We start from the raw sequence: 17,109 nt of genomic DNA, 5'->3' as shown, positions 1-17,109 counted from the left end.
AAACCCTTCCTACACCTCCTCCAATCACACCCTTCCTACATCCCTCCAATCACACCCTTCCTACATCCATCCAATCACACCCTTCCTACATCTCCTCCAATCACACCTTTCCTACATCCCTCCAATCACACCCTTCCGTCTACCCTCCAATCACACCCATCCTACACCTCCTCCAATCACACCCTTCCTTCACTCCTCCAATCACACCCTTCTTATACTTCTCCAATCACACCCTTCTAAGGACACTGCACACTAACTATACATGCCGCCTAGCCCAAGCGTGGACAGGGTGGTACTTTTATATGAGGCATTTGTTTCTCCTTTTTGTGGTATCTGTCTGAACAGTGAGTGAGTAAGTGAGTTGGATTTATCCGCCGTTTTTTAGCAATAGTCCAGCAATATCACGGCAGGGGACAGCAGAAATTGGCTTCACACAGTGTACCCATGAAAGAAATCGAACCCGGGACTTCAGCGTGACGATCGAACGCGTTAACCACTAGACTACTCTTCGTCCCTGTCTTAACAAACCAAAAGTAAGCGCATAAAGCATAGATTCCATAAGTGATGTGAAGAAAAGAATAAAGCTCTATTAAGTAACGAGTGAGTACAGTGACCTTGTTTAAAGTAAAAACATTTCTGATAGATGACTTACAGACTCAGGTTTAGACGACGTTCAAATGTCAAACAGCCCTGGGGTCCCCGAAGACACTTTCCAGCTTGCTCCACACCAACAATCACGTACCCTATTCCTTTGAAGACGGATGTATAATTCATTCAGTCGAGGCAAGTGGATCAGTTACTAAATTAGTTAGGCAGTTGAATAGAAAGTTAAAATGACAAGGGTGAGCTGATGGAACTAGGGAACAACTATGTACAAATGTTCCGGTGAGTTAAGCCGAACGAGCTACGGAATACCTACATTACAATGTTACGTTTGGTTGGTTGGTTGGTTGTTTTTTAACGCCGCACACAGCGATATTCCAGCTATATGACGGCGGTCTGTAAATAATCGAGTCTGGACCACACAATCTAGTGATTGACATCATGAGCATCAATCCACGCAATTGGGATACGATGACATGCATCAATCAAGTCAGCAAGCCTGACCACCCGATCACGTTAGTCGCCTCTTTCGACAAGCAAAGTCGCCTTTTACGGCAAGCATGGGTTGCTGAAGACCTATTCTACCCCGGATATTCACGGGTCGGGGGTGTGAATAATGGTGTTAAAATGAGTCGGCAACTTGAGCTCGGAAGCTATGGAATAACTGTATTACTATGATACTTGAGGTTGAACTGGGGTGGTTGCTAAGTAACTGTATTAAATGATACTTTAGGTTGAACTGAGGCGGTTAGTAAATAAGACTGCGTATTTGCTTTAACTGGAGTTCACTCAGACCACAATAAACTATACATGACAGGCGGGGTAACGAAGGATAACATATTATGCAACAAAATAAATGGACCTGTCAAGGTCTAAATGAAGTCAGACGCTCATGGTTCTGTTACGATGTTGGCTGCGGATCATGTTGGGGTGAAATTTGAAAGTTCTAACGGATGCGGCAGATCGATACATCGAGCCCACTGAGACCTTCAACTGCGAGAGGTAGGTGTCACGATTTTTGAGTGGCAAGTGCCATTTCTCAATGAAGCGTTTATGTCGGGCTTTTAAGTGTGATTGTTTAAGTAAAAATAATATTAGAAATAATCATGGAATGTGTTTTGAACGTTTTCTTAAGCAAGTGTGTGGGATGGATTTCGTGCCTCTTTGACCAATATGGCGGTGACCTAATATTAATTATTGCAAGAGGAAAGCTGGTTACGTAGATCGTAGGCGTGTAGTACTGTGGGTAAGTCACTATCGCAACCGTGTGGTGCCGACAGTCCAGGGATCATAATCGGATTCTAGCCCGGTTTTGGAACGTATGGAATCCCAGAAGAGAAGCCTGGTCGCGCGCAAGGTCATGCTTTTTACGCCATTTTGATAGGGCGACGAGACAACGCGACATATTGACCTTCAACACTAGTGCTGCCGCATTGTCGTCCTTTGGTGAAAAAAGCAAAAATATAATTCAAAGCGCGACAATGGGCTACTCGAGAAGGTGACAAATGGTCAAAATGTTCCATTGTTGTGCGCTAAGGTTAATTGATACGTTCGCTTGTTTATGTAAGGGAGACAACTCGGCACCCAGGCACGAGGATTTCATCTCCAGTTGATCTTGCTTATCATCTGGGCGAACAACAAATGATCAGTAGACAGTGCATCCCAATCTGACGATGGTGGTTATGATAATGATTATGATTACTATTACTATGGCAATTATTATTGTTTTCGTTGTTGTTCTTTCCTTTTGATCCACACCTCTGCGCCCAAGACACTCACCCCATGACCTTGATAATACGACCATTTGTATATTGTGTAACGTTTCTACAAAAGTCCTCATCTGTGTGGACCTCTATGCTGTGTGCTGAAGGCGACTAATTTCGCCGCAATACGGATAGATAGATGGTTTGGAGATTCTTAGGCCTGCAGTGTTCAATTCAGGATTCCCTCGATGAAGAAGCCTGCTTAATTCGCATTGATGTCATAATCTTCGCTTTGCATGTCGAGTTGTACATAATGCATGTGCAATCATTCATCAACGTCACGCCACTTGTCATTTCACGAACAAGATCTTGCGATATCTCGTAGCTGAAATCGTCTCGGCGATTTGGAGGCAGAATAAGGGTTGTAAATAGAAGCTATTGCGTGTTGGAAGCGACAATCGGCTGTAGGATGTTCTAAATGACCTAATATCCATTTTTAAAGTGGTAAATATTTCAAAGGCCTGGGAGACAATACCTGTTCAGAAGAGGTCGATCAATACAACGTTAATGGCAGTTTGGAACATTGCGGAAACCAAATTGAAAGCAAAATGAGATCTAATTAAACATGGGTGTCACATTTTTAATAACACCCTTTCCTACCCGATGTAGTGAACCATTTATCTACGTCCTTTCAAAGTTTCCGAAAACTCACAATAAAGTCAAAGTCAGTATTGAAAATGAAGAGATTATATCTGCTCGTTTCTGATATGTATTAAAGACAATTTTAAAATACTTATAACTTCATTCAAAATAAATTTAAAATTCATTTATTCATTCGGGGCGATGGGGTAGCCAAGTGGTTAATGCGTTCGAACGCCTAAGATCGGGGTTCGATTCTGCATATGGACAAAATGTCTGGAGCCCATTTGTGGTGCCCCCCAACGTGACATTGCTGGAATATTGTTAAAAGCGGTGTAAAATCATAATGATTGATAGATTGATTGATTGATTGATTGATTTACATACGTACATTGATAATGCTCAGATGAGCTGTCCGTTAAATAGATCAATTCGCTATGTTGCCTTAGTTATTCATATATTCATATTCATATCTGTCCCGACAAAAAATAACCCTGGTAAACGATTACCCCAGACGATACACAAGAGTATAATGTCCGTATGCACATCTAAGGAAAAGCCCTGTGCATCGATGAGAAATACACTGTAGGCAATGTGTGTGCACTATCAAAGCATATTCGGCTTTCGTTTATTGATTTTGGTGAAGGAGAAGCTTGGTGTTTTTTCTACAGAATGTTTACTAACATGTATTTGTAGATGAAAACTGCAAGATGGTGAAAGGATCTAACTTTGTTAGGTACGCGAGTGCGATACCCGAGTTTCATAATAGACGTTTTGAAGAGAGCGGGAGTAAGTAAATACCTGGTGTATGAACTTGTGAGCTATCTTAGGTAAATAATGAAACCCGTGATTGATAATATGAGTACCACCTTTTACGCGTTGATTCCCAGATTTATGCAGTATGTTAATCCCGAAATCTGTACGTAAAAGAACCTAGTGTGAACCCAACAAACAACCAACAAACGGTATACAATCAACAAATGTATTACAAAATTAACTGGGATTACAATCAATAAAAATTACTGCACAACAATAACAATGGCAGTACACAATAGGGTGGTAGTACAATCTTCAATGGTAATAAATAATATGATGACAATGGTCAGCATCAAATACAAAAATACAGTGGTGATAGCAAACGTCAGTGATAATAATATATTTTCAGCCGCGGCATTGGTCAAGCTTCCTTGAATGGCTGAGCAGTGAATCAGGGATGATGAGCGATCCTCACATTAAAGCTGGTACCGAAGCAAATGCGTGTGTGAGATTTTTCAGTTCAACTCGCTTCCAAAACACCACAGAATATTCCATACAAGTCCACGGTATAGACCACACTAGTATCGAAATATAGTAACTTCCTGACGACTACTCAAATTAAATAGTACTACATTCCTGACGACTCACCACTGCCAAAACACAATGCAGTGAGCGTCCACCGAATCTCAACTGAAACAATATAACACAGTTACAATCATTGTTTGACAATAAAATACACCAACATATGTCCCCCCCCCCCCCCCCCCCCCCCCCCCCCCCCCGCCCCCCAAGACGTCGGAGTCACGCAATCATCCAAGTCGCCCAGTCTGGCCACACAGTCCATTGTATCGCCTCTCATGGCAAGCATCTAGTGTATCATCTAGTGTATTGATATCTAGCATATCATCTAGTGTATCATCTAGCGTGTCCTCTAGCGTATCTAGTGTATCATCTAGCGTATCTAGTGTATCATCTAGCGTATCATCTAGTGTATCATCTAGCGTATCATCTAGCGTATCATCTAGTGTATCATCTAGCGTATTATCTAACGTATCATCTAGCGTATCATCTTGCGTATCATCTAGCGTATCATCTAGTGTATCATCTAGTGTATCATCTAACGTATCATCTAGCGTATCATCTAGTGTATCATCTAGCGTATCATCTAGTGTATCATCTAGCGTATCATCTAGCGTATCATCTAGTGTATCATCTAGCGTATCATCTAGCGTATCATCTAGCGTATCATCTAGCGTATCATCTAGTGTATCATCTAGCGTATCATCTAGCGTATCATCTAGTGTATCATCTAGTGTTTCTGCTAGCGTATCATCTAGCGTATCATCTAGCGTATCATCTAGCGTATCATCTAGCGTATCATCTAGCGTATCATCTAGTGTATCATCTAGCGTATCATCTAGCGTATCATCTAGTGTATCATCTAGTATTTCTGCTAGCGTATCATCTAGCGTATTATCGACTGTATCATCGACTGTATCATCGACCGTATCATCGACTGTGTCCTCGCTGTTGTGTTTCCCTGCGTGTCATCGAAGACATCCATATTTGCCCACTCCCTTTATAGGCAGCGGGATCTGCGGTTAAAACTTTGATCAAGTTTCCATCAACAGCGACTGAAATCTAACCACATATATCATATACATATCGATCACGCTTTCTAGACGGTTTGCCGAGTCATCATCAATAACCAGAGATTTATGTTCATCATCTGCCCTCCCGGCCATGGTTTATGAGCGTGTCTGCAGTTCTTGTTCTTTAACTCAGATGTGAATAAATAAAGTCTTCCTATAACACATTCCATTTAAGTCTATAGATCGATTTCGACCTGTTCTTGCTGTGGCTGTCGGCCTTATTGATCGATTTCATGCAGTCTAACACCACTGTCACCTTTTAATGAAATGGACATCAATGGGGTTAGCCCGAAATATCCGGCCTCAAGAGTACAATGTCATAATGACATGGAGAACTCCTCACAGCACGATACACGGCGAATGAGGGCAACAAGAGTGAGTGAGTGAGTTGGGTTTAACGCCGCTTTTAACAGTGTTCCAGTTATATCACGGCGTGTCAGCTTAATGTGGGAGGAAAGCCCGAAGTGATGCAGGTCTCAGACGTTTACCACTTCGGTGAAACCCACGAGAACGGGTATGGTGCTGACAAACCTAGAAATATAATCGGGGTGAACCGGGATTCGAACCCACAATCATAGGTTTCTGGCGTGCCCAAGGGATGCAACTCTGCACAGCGAATCGCGGCGCCTTAGACGACTGGGCCACCCGTGCCCCCGAGGGCAACAAGAAACAGAACAAACATGGTCGCTTGTCCCTGTGTATGACTTGATCAGACAAGTGAGTGAGTTTATTTGGGTTAACGCCGTTTTGAACAGTATCACAGGGCATGCCAGTTTAACAGTCCAAAGTGAAACCCTAGGGCATAGACTGACAACCCTAGAAACATAAATCAGTCGAATTCATAGAATTTAGAGGACTCGCGCAACTGCGCGTGACAAGAGACTTGGCTACCGTCTAAAAGACAGCGGAATAAGACTATAAACATGACAGTGTGCTGATTGGTTAGCGCAGGGTCTATAAACATTACAGAGTGCTGATGGTTAGCGCAGGGTCTATAAACATGACATGATGCTGATTGGTTAGCGCAGGGTCTATAAACATGACAGAGTGCTGATTGGTTAGCGCTGGATCTATTCAAATTTCTATATTACAAAGAGCACACGTTTAGTTCTTCAACATAAACAATTAGAGAAAACAAACTGTGGACTCGTGTCGCTCGGCGTCGGTTCAGATGCATCTTCAGGAGGCAAGGGAGTTAACTGACTGTAAAAGTCCAGTTCCCACCCTTGCCGAACTAGGCTGGAATTATGGAGTTATATTTTGGCTGGATTAACGAGTCTATGCATAGTCCAATCATACGACTGCTAATACTGTAATACTGCTAAAAGCGGCGTTAAACCCAACTCACTCACTCACTCTGCCGAAACAGATTCCACTTAGCGTCATGGGCAAACAGCCGTGGAAACTATAAGAATGGACCACTGACAATCAATGACACCAGGTGTTCGCGAATAAAACAGGGAATGCACTGAAACCAATATTGTTCGTGTTGTTTTAAACATGCATGTGCTGATTAATTTTTTTTTTAAATTAATTTACTGTAAATTTAACGTAAATGATAATTCAATTTAGTTGTCGCTGTGTTGATCACTCTCAGCAACGTGTTCTTGTATACGTGTTTTGCACACGGCCTTGAGAAGCACTTGGGAAGGTCACCGATTAAATGGAAGAAAGATCACACGCTTTCAATTGTCTCCAATGTCAGGTGGAATGAAATATCAAATTAGAACACTTATTTCCATGTTCGCGCATAAAATACTCAAAGGCACGATTCATCAAACGTAATTGGGTTGTACATTTCACTGAGAACGACTAATACAATCTGCATTTAAACGATGCCAGTGTGTCAAGAAAATGCCCGTAGTATTCTGTCGTTAAGACACGAAAAGGTTGAAATTGACAACCTGAGTGAGACACGAAATGATTGAAATTGACAACGTGAGTGATGATCTCAGCCTGAAATGCATTTCGGTTTGAAATGTAGCACGTTTTATGTAACAGCGATCTAAAAGCAGTTAGTAATACCCTCGATAACAGCCTGTCAATACAAACCCTTCCATTTCAGAGATGTGTTTTAAGATTCGCTGTCATTAGATTATGCAGTCCAATTATAGAAGGACTGCATGATCACTCGTGTCAAATGTGTACGTGTGTTTTGCTGTAATATTTATGATTGATCTCCATAAGACGTCGTATGTCAATTTCACATGCAAATAACAGGTACGAGATACATTAGAAATACATTTCCAGTGTATCGACATCTTGTACTGAAAACCTCCCTGTTCAGAAAGCCAGGAAAATGTGGTTTGCGATAGAAACAGTTTCTACCATATTAACTTGCGTAAAATATTGTAGTCCCATCACAGGACGAACAGTGGCGAACAGTTTAGGTGTTTGGGTGTGTGTGTGTGTGGGTGTGGACGTGGGTGGGAATTAACGTGGGTGGGGGCTGAGCCTTTAGCATAATTTCCGACACCTTCACGGCAGGGGACAACAGCAATGGGATTCACACTTTGTACCAATGTTGGTGAATCGACCCCGGGCCTTCGGTGTGATGAGCGAACGCTTTAGCCACTTGGCTACCTCACCTCCCCAACAAGATAAGAGGTGCCATGATCGATGTTGTATCAATTGACAAAACCAGCAAGTAGTCCAGGTAATCTTGGCCATTTTGTCATTCAACTTGGAACAAATTGCAACAGAATGTTTTTCACCACAATACATTTCTACAAGGCCCTAAACACATACTAAAAGTCCCTAGCAATCCTAGTGTGTGAATTATGTCTAATTTGCAGAATCCAAATGGCCACCAAGTATCAATATGTCTTCCATATTTCAGATTAGGTTCAATCTGTTGATTATAAAGCATGTGTTGTATTGCGAAATGGCCATATAATGTTTCTAAAAAGATATTCATTACTACTGGACGTTTTCGACTATTGACAAGTCTATAAAACATCAAGATGGCCGCTAATGTCAATAGTATATTCGTCCAGCAGCGACAGTGGTCATGCTTCCGAGATGGGCTAGGCAGGGAATCGGAGATGATGAGTGATCCTCACACGAAAGCTGGTCTTGATGTGATGAAATGCGCGAGAGATACGTAAATACGCTCTTGTCCCCTATACATACAGTCCAACTCGCAACTGGAAACTTCTACACAGTACCCTCACCACTCCACCGGCACAGAATATTCCATACCAGTCCACGGTATACCGGACGTTTACACACCACGCTAGCATCTAAATATAGTAACTTCATGACGACTGCTTAAATAGTACTTCATTCCTGAAGAACAATCATTGTCCAAACACAATGTAACGAGCGTCTACCGAATCTCAGCAGAAACAATGTAGCACTGTTACAATCATTGTTTAACAATAAAATACACAGCCAGATAACAACTGGAACACATTGAGGTAGCTAAATGTTAGTTTGTGGTGAAACATATGAATGCGAACACTATCTGTAGCATTTCGCCTACAGGTGTTCACCTCCTACACGCGCGGCGATGTTGGCAACAATCTCCCAAGCCGTGTACGATAATAAACAACACCAAGAAAGTACACATCCTCCCATAGCCTTCAACATATGAAGGAAAATGTTGATTTATGGCCGAGGACATGAACGTTTCGAATAATAAATTCAAACTCTTGCTCCTTCATCTAGCATCTCGATATAGAGCACGTGCACCAACTCACGTGCAGATCAGATGATAACGACAACCCGCATGGAGAAACAGCTAGGCGTAACCGACCTGGAAATATATCTGATGAACTTCGGCAACATATGCGCTCCAGTTGTAAGGAAAATATTTAGATATTCTCTAATGTTGTATTCCTGTGGTACCATCAGTGATTTCTCGCCAGATGGATGTGCATATGTCAACAATAACGCTTCATGTGCACCACGTGCATAGTTATGCATGCTGTTGATGATGGTGAGGGGAGCGATGAGCAGATTATTGGGAAACGATTCCGTAATTACAAGAAATATTGAAAAGTCAGCCTGTCTTGGGGCGCGATGACCTCTGCCAAATTCATAACCTTTATGTTTGAGCTGAGAATGCCGAGCTGGTAGGATAACAGCCATATCAAGCAACCATTTCGATGATATATTACAACCAGCCTTTGATCGACGACAGGGGGCTTGGAATTGTGCTTGGGGGAAATTATTTTTATCTGAATTTGATCGAAAACGTATATTTCACTTAGGGGAGCAGCCTCTTGGAAACCTTAATTCATAACAATTTCATTTTCCTTTAGACATTTATCGAAAGTTCGACAATCAAGTAATATTTGCACACGTATAACGCAAAAATATGCATGGTATATGAGGTGGGGTGATGTGAAATGGGGTTTAACGTCGCGTCAAAGATTATTGCACTTATATAGTGGCGTAGTGTGTGTGTTTGTGTGTAGCTGCTTGTACTAGTCCGATTTATAGTGCTAGCACACTGAGATACCATGCCGCAGTTTAACATGAATACCCCACTCAGACACAGTATACTGACTCCGAGCCGACCAGTCCTTGTTTTAGACCCTTAATGTCGAGCGCCAGACAGGGTAACAACAAGTACCATCTTTTAACGTCTTTTGGTATGACGCGGTCGGGGAACGAACCCCGGACATTCCGCTCTCAGGGCGGACGCTCTACCACTTGACCACGGAGGCGGTCTTAGTCTGTCAGACAGACCCTGAAACACATACATCCAATACAACCATGCAAGTCTATCATAGTGGGCAAGGCTCTTCTGTTTTATTATATTTTATTAAGGCAATTTAAAACTTTTTTTTCAGTAAAATATGTTCATTTCAGAGACTAGAGATTAGTCTAGGCTGACCTGTGAGTTTAGCTTGTAGATGAAGTCGGACCATCGTCCAGGATCAATAGTCAGCGATTGAGTCTTGCTTTTAGCCCCTTAATGCCGAGCGACAGACAGGGTAACCACAAGTACCATCTTTTAACGTCTTTGGGTATGTCTTATGGGATCGAACCCCGGACCTTCCGCTCTCCGGGCGGACGCTCTTCCACTAGACCACGGAGGCGGTCGCATGGTCCATGAAGAAGCTACTCTCTTAATAATAGTCAGATATTATACCACAACCACTGATGCTACTTTTCTTCCGTGGGGATTCCTGTGTAGAACTGGTGAACAGCAATCGGGTTCGGTTTCCACAGCGTTGGGCGTTGCTTATGGTATCAACCACTGGTTTGTATGGTCGAATATTTACGGCCCTACCTCATATATTGGGGATTCTGCACAGTTTCTATGACGTCATGGTTCGAGTCGAAATGGGTTGCGGATGGAGGTTTCTTTATGTTGGGAACGGATGGAGTCAGATCAGGAGAATAAGGTGGATGCTGAAGGAGTTCAAAGCCTCACTCTTGGATTGTTGTCATGGCAATCACTGACTTGTGGACTGCCGAATCGTCCTGATGTCAGAGCACACCTGTTCCCAGCTTACCACGTCTCGTCTTCTTAATTTCATCTCGTAATTGCCTCAAAACTGTAGCATAATATGCTCCTTTCATTGTCCGCTCTCAGCATCCCAGAACACAGAAGCCATAACTTTTCCAGCAAATAGGACAGACTGTGTTTTCTTTGGTGGTTGTGATTTCACATTTTTCCAACTTTGTTATTGTTATGTGTACTCAGGCTGGAAATGGTGGATCCAGGTTTCATCCCCACTCACAAATCGTTGCAAGAACCTTCCTGGATCAGCTTCAAACATAGCTGTGAATGTCAGAAGCATTGGAACTCAACGGGCTAATACTTTCTTCACTGCCAAAGGTTCTGTGGCAATGGAATGTATTCCTTGGACATGCCTACTTGGTCCTCTCTTCGAGGCAAGGGAGTTAACTGACTGTAAAAGTTCAGTTTCCACCCTTGCCGAAATAGGCTTGAATTTCAACACTCCATCGTAGCGCCACCAGTGGCTATTACGAGTTATGTCCCTTTTACGTCCCTCCTATTGACCAATCAGATTCCACCTCTCATATCATTGGCATATGCTTAAAGAAATGGCGTCGCCTAGAGAAGACGATCTGATTGATAATCAAGATATATATTGAAATAAAGGTCTTACTTCGCGAAGTGCATCAAATCAAGTGAGCACCTTGATTAAAAACATGAAAGGATTTGGATGCACGGTGTTTGATGCGGAGTTTGATTTCGTTAAGCGATTTTAATTGGAATACCAATAGACTCGTTAGTCAAGCTAAAATATGACTCCATAATTCGACAAGGGTGAAAACTGGACTTTAACAGTCCGTTAACTCCCTTGCCTCGGAAAGATGGACGCTGGTCGCCGGTCGGTCATCACCATATCGTGGATACTAGGGATTTTTTTTGGTGTTGCTGACATCACAGGTCGGGAGTGATCTCAAGGCTCTCCCTGTCACGTTTAAACTCTGCTGCCAGGGTCTTTGCGGTGGCTTAAGAAGGGACAACCTTCCCGTTCGCTGTACTCATATCTTCATGGATTGCTTTTGGTGTTAAGCTCTTTTTCGGCAAGTTCCCCAAGTTTGGCAATTTTCCGAATAGTCGCAGATCCCTGCTTCGTTCACTGTCCTGTCACGGCGAAGCAATTTGCTTATTTGACTCATTTGTTTGTGGATATACCTCTCTGACATCATGTTTTGTTTGTTTGTTTGTTGTTTAACGCCGCACTCAGCAAAATATTCCAGCTATATGACGACGGTCTGTAAATAATCGAGTCTGGACCAGACAATCCAGTGATTGACAGCATGGGCATCAATCCACGTAATTGGGATACGATGACATGCATCCACCAAGTCAGCGAGCCTGACCACCTGATCCCGTTAGTCGCCTTTTACGACAAGCATAGTCCCCTTTTATGGCAAGCATGGGTTGCTGGAGACCTAGTCTACCCCGGATATTCACGGGTCCTGACATCATGTAATGTCAATACATAACGATTTTACTATAACGTAATTGCCTATATGTGAAGCTCAGAACTGAACTCAACCCCTGTGCCACTACGGCTACGATGTATTACTGACAATGTTTATATCGTCTTCGTCTACCGTTTGACGAAACAGCTCTAAAAACCTTGGATTCAACGCTAAGAAAAAACCCATTACGGAACTGAAACGATTGTTTCGCGTAAGAAATCAATAAATAAAAGGGTTTATTTCCCTTTCTTCATTTTCTGAATACACGTTATTATTAGTTTCACGGCACTCTAATTGAAGCATTGTGTATGTCAGGTATGCCACAGACTTTCTTCCTTAATTTAAAACTATTCACGCACCTCACAAAAAAAACTCTGACGTTACACTTTTTCCGGGTTTTTTATTAAAATTTCACGACCCAAGGTTTAATCACGCGATTTCCTCGGAATTTCCCATTAAGCCGAGTAGAAATGAAAATGAAAACGTAAGAAAAACAGTTTTCTCAGCAGTAAGTGTGTCGAGACTATAGGAAGATTGATATCCCCTCTTCATCAACACACTGTGATGTAGCCAGCGAACCCAGGAAACCATTCCTGAATATTGTCAAAAAAACTTTTTAATTCCTTTTTTTTCTGTCATAGCACTCTTTAGTTTTTTCCGGCGGTGGTTTGATTTCATCTCTAGTGTACAGAAGAACCACACCTTGTAAGAAACGCATAGCTGAAATCTGTTTTTCAAACTTGACTGTTATTAAAGACGAAGGCTTGAAATTCAATATAAATGTCATTGCTTACTATGAATATTGACCTTACACTAACTTATTGCACCCGAACACAACATTTGGTGACTTGTCGCCAAAATACAGCATCTTGAATCCAAACTGGGAGAAATTTCATGGAGAAAAAGCTGTAAGCATGCTGCACGTGCAAATATTGCTACTTAACCTTTATACCGATGGATATAAAAAATTGGCAGTCCTGCTGCGAATCACTCTCCGATGTTCTGTATACGTGACTTTCATGATGCCAAGACTGAATGAAGACTGTAGAAACAGAGCCATTGGACGTCTGGAAGCTGGAGAAAGTCAGACATCAGTAGCCAGGCACTTTAACGTGAGGCAGAGTACCATTTATCGTCTGTGGCAGCGCTACAGACTCAACAACTCTACAAGAGATCGACCAAGAAGTGGAAAACCCAGGGTCACAACTGCGGCGCAGGACCGCTTCATCCGGGTGTTGCATCTTCGCAACCGGACAATCAGTGCAGCATACACAGCTGACAATGTTCCTGGTCTTCGTAGAGTCTCAGCGCAAACCATCAGAAATCGTCTAAGATGGCATGGGATACGGCCAATGAGACCATATACAGCGCCCGTTCTGCGGCAACATCATCGTCGTGCACGTCTGCAATGGAGCAGAAATGTTCGACCATGGACCATAGTGCACTGGAGAAAGATATGGTTCAGTGATGAGTCGCGGTTCAAGCTGTATCGCCATGATGGTAGGATGCGTGTCTGCAGACGGGGAAACCAACGCTACACTCGACACTGTATTCATGAAGTCGACCGATACGGCGGTGGAAGTGTCATGATGTGTGCAGGCATATCCGTGAATTGTAGGACAGATCTGGTGCACGTGCAGGCTGTACGCTACCGTGATGAAATCCTTCAACGTCACCTTATTCCCGCCATTGACGTCAGAAAAGAGATTTTCGAGCAAGACAATACAAGACCGCACACTGCACGTGTTACCGTGGATTATCTTGCCCACAACAACGTTACTGTGCTGCCATGGCCCTCCAAATCGCCTGATCTAAACCCCATTGAACATTTGTGGGATCTGCTAGACAGACGTGTACGACGCCGACAGCCTCAACCACAGACGCTTCAACAGCTGAACCATGCATTGCAGGATGAGTGGAGAAGGATTCCACAACGCCAGATTCGACGACTCATACAGTCCATGCCCAGGCGGTGCAGAGCTGTGATCGATGCTCGTGGTGGTTACACCCGGTACTGACTTTGGCACAGTGCCATCACAGACACAGACGTCCGTTAGAACGTTAAAAGACTGTTTGTAGTGTAAGAAACATGTGCCTCATCCTGTGTAAAATTTGGTTGTTGTATCTTCATTATTTATTGTGTAATCCTATTTCATTAAACATGTAATGAAACACTGATTATTCTGTTATGCGTTTCTTTTTTTGGCCAGTGTATTTCTTTTGAAGAAATATAGAATAATAATGTATAACGTATTGTAAAGTGGGTGGGTGAGTATGGTTTTACGCCGCTTTTAGCAATATTCCAGCAATATCACGGTGGGTGACACCAGAAATGTTCTTCACACATTGTACCCATGTCGGAATTGAACCCGGGTCTTCGGCGTGACGAGCGAATGCTTTAACTACTAGGCTACCCGACCGTATTGTAAAGAACAAGTAGTTTATTTTTTCCATTGTGTTTCGCTTTGTGGCTCTGTTAGCTTGGTTTTACGCCGATTTAAGCATTATTCCGTCCTTTTCTCGACGGGTGCACCCAAACTAGCTTCACACATTGCACGCATAGTCGGAATACAACGCCCTTCTGTCTGTATAATTTACATAATGTTGTCGTTAATCAATAGTTTACATATAATATTCATGTATTGTGAACTGCCGGGCAAAAGAAAGTATACACCCCGTCTATATAATATATAGTGAGTGAGTGAGTGATTGAGTTGTGTTTAACGCCGCTTTTAACAGTATTCCAGTTATATCACGGCGTGTCAGCTTAATGTGGGAGGAAAGCCCCAAGTGATGCAAGTCTCAGACGTTTACCACTTCGGTGAAACCCACAAGCAGGGGTATGGTGCTGACAAACATAGAAACATAATTGGGGCGAACCGGGATTCGAACCCACAATCATAGGTTTCTGGTGTGCCCAAGGGACACAACTCTACACAGCGAATCGCGGCGCCTAAGACGACCCCTATATAATGTATAGACATGAAACTAGAAATGGTTATCAATAGTGATGTATTTGATGCGGGTATGTATCCAAGTGTTTTGGGCCTTACGGTTGCGGTGTTTCGGCGACTGTTTTCAACCAAGAAACGTCTTAATAACGTTTGTAATGTTTTGGTAAAACCCAATTTTCAAGTGTGTACTTTCTTTTGCACGTCGGTTTCGTTGTTTTGACCACGGTATACATCAGATACAATATTTATATAGATGTATCTTTCATTTTTATATCCCCAAAAGATAGAGCTTTCGGGAAACGCTTTAATACAGTTTGTAATTTTTGGTCAAGTCTGGTTTTTAAGTGTATACTTTCTTATGCCCGGCAGTTTATGTTCATGTCAGATCATTCGTATGGGGGCGGTGGGGTAGCCTAGTGGTTAAAGCGTTCGCTCGTCACGCCGAAGACCCGGGTTCGATTTCCGACATGGGTACAATGTGTGAAGCCTATTTCTGGTGTCCCCCGCCGTGATATTGCTGGAATATTGCTAAAAGCGGACTAAAACCATACTCACTCACTAACTCATTCGCATGGGGCTGCTATAGCCTCTATATCTAATATAGTTGTGGGTTATGTACACTGCTTTTGTCTGTCTCCGCACACCTCGTAAAACAACGCAATATGTAATACAGTAAACTACGGTTATAACGAACTCGAAGGGACTACTAATTTTAGTTCGTTATAACCGTAATTCGTTATAAGCATATATACAGCACAGCTACAGCATATAGTCGGGACTAAAAAGTTAGTTCGTTATATCCGTTAGTTCGTTATAAGCGTGTTCGTTATAACCGTAGTTTATTGTATATCTTCGTTTGTTCGTTGTTTAACGCTGCACTCAATAATATGACGGCAGCCTGGAAACACCTAAGACCATTCTTTATATATACAACAAGTAACTGTGCTTCATATAAAGTTAAATAAAAATATACCTATTCTGAAATTTAATAATGCACTTTTGAATACATATTCACGAAGACATCTCGACTTTAAGGTCGTGATTCACAATGAGCACGTGCATGTTCATGCACGGCGCACACTTTGGATGTTGGGTGGTATGTGATACTCCTATACGTGGTTTTTGGATGTGAACAGCACACAATGATTGTTTAGCTATTAGGTGCTCTAAAACACTTTTGTTTAACTGTAAATAACGCTTACGCAATTTCAAGGCTTATTGAAAATCAACGTCCCCGCGCTGTGGGTATGCTGCAAACGGAGATGGCGCAAACGAAGCTGCCAGACACTTTGATGTTCACCGAAACAAAATACTATCTCTCTGGAGACGTTATCTACAGCAGGGCAACACTCATTACTTGCGACGGGCCGGTCGTCCACGTGTGACGTCACGTCAACAAGACAACCATATTCGGTTGGTGCATCGACGGAATCGACACCAAACTGCAAAAGTTCGGACATTTCCTGGATTGAGACCAATGAGTGGCAGAACCCTACGTTACCGCTTGAGGGAACACAACATGCGCCCCGACGTCCAGCGACACGCCAAATGTTGCTTCCACATCACATATAGGTACGCCCAGCTTGGTGTAAACAGCATCTGAGATTCAGAAACACGACTGGGACAATTTCCTGTTTACAGATGAGTCCAGGTTTCATCTGGACAACTCTGATGGTCGTGCAAGGGTCGTACAGGCGTTCAGGAGAAGGTTTCAGCGACGCTTGCGTTACTCAACGACGTCAGTTTGGGGTGGAGTGTAATGGTATGGGGTGGCATCACAACTCATGGGAGAACACAACACATCAGTACAGTAAAGTACGGTTATAACGAACTCAAAGGGACTACTAATTTTAGTTCGTTATAACCGTAGTTCGTTATAAGCAT

This window comes from Haliotis rufescens, unplaced genomic scaffold (genome assembly GCF_023055435.1).
Source record: "Haliotis rufescens isolate VD_foot unplaced genomic scaffold, xgHalRufe1.0.p SCAF_3, whole genome shotgun sequence".
Taxonomy (NCBI): domain Eukaryota; kingdom Metazoa; phylum Mollusca; class Gastropoda; order Lepetellida; family Haliotidae; genus Haliotis; species Haliotis rufescens.
This window is presented reverse-complemented; position numbering follows the sequence as displayed.